Below are 4,662 nucleotides of genomic sequence, written 5' to 3' on the forward strand. Positions count from 1 at the left end.
CTTGACAGCATCCAGCCCGCCCAAAATACACCCGCATTTTTTTAGGCGGGATGTAACTGTATTATTCTGTAACATCATTTAATGACACTATTAACAATCATTAAACAAATGCCATGCATGAGTCGTTTTGTTGTGTCTAGCAATTGTAGCAGAGATTACAGGAACGCACACAATATAACGTGAAGGCTAAATGTGCTAGATTACATTACGAAAATAATGCATATTAATATTATTACTACAGCATACATGTAGCTACGTTAGGCGCTTCAGGCGCGCTAAAAACACACATCCAACAGGTAAAACATGGATGTACACCTCAGATAATGTCAGTATTATGTACTGTCTTTGTGATGAACACAATATTTGTAATAAAAAAGCTCGTTAGGAAGCATTGAAGTGACGCCACGCATCGTTAATATAGATGTTTTTCTCCGCAAAAACTATGTCATGCTGCTAACAACCATTAATGTGCTGCTAACAACAAGATACCCTTCGTGTCTAACACACTTAGCTGTTAAAAAAGTAAATATGTTTAAACTTACCGATCGCTAAAGGTGTCCAGACAGATGAATGACATCTCCGCACTTTCCTCCGTGACTTTATGAAGGAGCCGGGAGGTGCAGCGTGATTGGTCGAAAGTAAGCCCACCAGCTCGCGACGTGATTGGCCCGAGGGGAGCATGAGGCCGTGCGCTGATTGGTTGCCTGTGGGCTTACTTGGGCTTACTTTGCTCTAAAATCAGAATGCAGCAGGCGCAAGCGAGAGGTAGAGGGATCGATGCCCTCATTCTCCACAGTTTGTAGCTGTCTCGGTCTCACGATGTCTTTAGCAAGAAGCCCAAGGCAGCCAGGATTCCAAAAATCAATTTGACTCATGAAAGTTTTGATGTTCAAAGTATGTACAGTGATCAACACTGTGTCTCTGTGGCGCAATCGGCCAGCGCGTTCGGCTGTTAACCGAGAGGTTGGTGGTTCGAGCCCACCCAGGGACGGTAGGCCATTTCCCTCTTATTTTGGATGGCCACTGATTGTACTCCTCTTGATTCAAAGAATTGGCGTGACGGGATATTGGTACACAGATTGTGGTGTGTTGGCCTGGCTGAGCAAAGAGCATGTCTGCAGAGCAGACAATTTCATTTGTTGAATTCCCAAAGTGTCTTTTTTAGCAGTTGCATTTCATGCGCTTTATGCTCATGAACAGATAATTCCAATGCAGTCGGAACCGATCGGACTAAAAGTAATCCAGGAAAACTAACTGCAAAAACGCAACATCAAGACCATTGTCCACTGTAGTTGATAGAGTATTGCCAATTGAACCCTTGCTTCTTGGGGTTTAGCCATAAGACACTGCAAGGTGAACGTATGAGCTAATTTGGAAACTGCAAAATGGGAAATCGGCCCACTTCTTGGTATTAACTCACTCAACGATGGGAACGTGTGCTCAGTCTTGTGGCGCTGTGGCTTAGTTGGTCAAAGCGCCTGTCTAGTAAACAGGAGATCCTGGGTTCAAATCCCAGCAGTGCCTTTTCAGTAGTCGTTCTGAAAACTGCGCGCGCTCTTAACTTGAGGAAGCCAATAGGAAACGTCAGACAGCAAACAAATGACATTCTCATGTCGATGCTCTGCACTTACCTCCGGACAAAACACCTTTTATAACCTTGCGTGATGAAGTGGGCCAAGTGGGCCAGGGGACCCACTCATCATTTAATGGGTGCACAATATGACAGCTGACGGTAACCATTTTGGATGCACCAACCAGAGGGGAATTAGCTCAAATGGTAGAGCGCTCGCTTAGCATGCGAGAGGTAGAGGGATCGATGCCGTCATTCTCCACAGTTTGCAGCTCTCTGGGGCTCACAATGACTTTAGTGGGAAGCCCAATTCAACCGGAATCTTAAAATGAACTTTACTCATGAAAGATGTGATGTCAAAAGTATGTACAGTGCCAAGCACAATGTCTCTGTGGCGCAATCGGCCAGCGCGCTCGGCTGTTAACCGAGAGGTTGGTGGTTCGAGCCCACCCAGGGACGGTAGGCCATTTCCCTCTTATTTTGGATGGCCACTGATTGTACTCCTCTTGATTCAAAGAATTGGCGTGACGCGCTATTGGAACACAGATTGTGGTGTTGTGGCCTGGCTGGCCAAAAAGCATGTCTGCACAGCGGACAAGTCAGGTACTGAATTCCGAAAAAGTCTTTTTTTAGCAGTTGCATTTCATGTGCTTTATGCTCATGAAAAGATCATTCCAGTGCATTGGACTAAAAGTAACCCAGGTAAACTAACTGTAAAAGCGCAACATCAAGACCATTTTCAACTGTCGTTGATAGAGCATTGCCAATTGAATCCATGCTTCGTGGGGTTTTGCCAAAAGACACTGCAAGGTGAACGTATGAGCTAATTTGGAAACTGCAAAATGGGAAATCGGCCCACTTCTTGGTATTAACTCATTTAACGATGGGAACGTGTGCTCAGTCTCGTGGCGCTGTGGCTTAGTTGGTCAAAGCGCCTGTCTTGTAAACAGGAGATCCTGGGTTCAAATCCCAGCAGTGCCTTTTCAGTAGTTGTTCTGAAAAACTGTGCATGCTCAGAAATTGAGGACGGAGAGATGAAACATTAGACAGCAAACCTATGACGTTCCCATGTCAATGCACTTAACTCCAGACAAAAGAAGAAGCCCGAACTGAGCTTTTATAACCTTGCGTGATTAAGTGGGGAAGGCGATCCAATGTTCATTTAATGGGTGTACAAAAAGACAGCTGATGGGAACCTTTTAGGATGCACCAAGAAGAGGGGAATTAGCTCAAATGGTAGAGCGCTCGCTTAGCATGCGAGAGGTAGAGGGATCAATGCCCTCATTCTCCACAGTTTGTAGCTGTCTCGGTCTCACGATGTCTTTAGCAAGAAGCCCAAGGCAGCCAGGATTCCAAAAATCAATTTGACTCATGAAAGTTTTGATGTTCAAAGTATGTACAGTGATCAACACTGTGTCTCTGTGGCGCAATCGGCCAGCGCGTTCGGCTGTTAACCGAGAGGTTGGTGGTTCGAGCCCACCCAGGGACGGTAGGCCATTCCCCTCTTATTTTGGATGGCCACTGATTGTACTCCTCTTGATTCAAAGAATTGGCGTGACGGGATATTGGTACACAGATTGTGGTGTGTTGGCCTGGCTGAGCAAAGAGCATGTCTGCAGAGCAGACAATTTCATTTGTTGAATTCCCAAAGTGTCTTTTTTAGCAGTTGCATTTCATGCGCTTTATGCTCATGAACAGATAATTCCAATGCAGTCGGAACCGATCGGACTAAAAGTAATCCAGCAAAACTAACTGCAAAAACGCAACATCAAGACCATTGTCCACTGTAGTTGATAGAGTATTGCCAATTGAACCCTTGCTTCTTGGGGTTTTGCCATAAGACACTGCAAGGTGAACGTATGAGCTAATTTGGAAACTGCAAAATGGGAAATCGGCCCACTTCTTGGTATTAACTCACTCAACGATGGGAACGTGTGCTCAGTCTTGTGGCGCTGTGGCTTAGTTGGTCAAAGCGCCTGTCTAGTAAACAGGAGATCCTGGGTTCAAATCCCAGCAGTGCCTTTTCAGTAGTCGTTCTGAAAACTGCGCGCGCTCTTAACTTGAGGAAGCCAATAGGAAACGTCAGACAGCAAACAAATGACATTCTCATGTCGATGCTCTGCACTTACCTCCGGACAAAACACCTTTTATAACCTTGCATGATGAAGTGGGCCAAGTGGGCCAGGGGACCCACTGATCATTTAATGGGTGCACAATATGACAGCTGACGGTAACCATTTTGGATGCACCAAGCAGAGGGGAATTAGCTCAAATGGTAGAGCGCTCGCTTAGCATGCGAGAGGTAGAGGGATCGATGCCCTCATTCTCCACAGTGTGCAGCTCTCTGCGGCTCACAATGACTTTAGTGGGAAGCCAAATTCAACCGGAATCTTAAAATGAACTTTACTCATGAAAGATGTGATGTGAAAAGTATGTACAGTGCCAAGCACAATGTCTCTGTGGCGCAATCGGCCAGCGCGCTCGGCTGTTAACCGAGAGGTTGGTGGTTCGAGCCCACCCAGGGACGGTAGGCCATTTCCCTCTTATTTTGGATGGCCACTGATTGTACTCCTCTTGATTCAAAGAATTGGCGTGACGCGCTATTGGAACACAGATTGTGGTGTTGTGGCCTGGCTGGCCAAAAAGCATGTCTGCACAGCGGACAAGTCAGGTACTGAATTCCGAAAAAGTCTTTTTTTAGCAGTTGCATTTCATGTGCTTTATGCTCATGAAAAGATCATTCCAGTGCATTGGACTAAAAGTAACCCAGGTAAACTAACTGTAAAAGCGCAACATCAAGACCATTTTCAACTGTCGTTGAAACTGTCGTTGGTAGAGCATTGCCAATTGAATCCATGCTTCGTGGGGTTTTGCCAAAAGACACTGCAAGGTGAACGTATGAGCTAATTTGGAAACTGCAAAATGGGAAATCGGCCCACTTCTTGGTATTAACTCATTCAACGATGGGAACGTGTGCTCAGTCTCGTGGCGCTCTGGCTTAGTTGGTCAAAGCGCCTGTCTTGTAAACAGGAGATCCTGGGTTCAAATCCCAGCAGTGCCTTTTCAGTAGTTGTTCTGAAAAACTGTGCATG

Source organism: Gobius niger (assembly GCF_951799975.1).
Source record: "Gobius niger genome assembly, chromosome: 5".
Taxonomy (NCBI): Eukaryota; Metazoa; Chordata; class Actinopteri; order Gobiiformes; family Gobiidae; genus Gobius; species Gobius niger.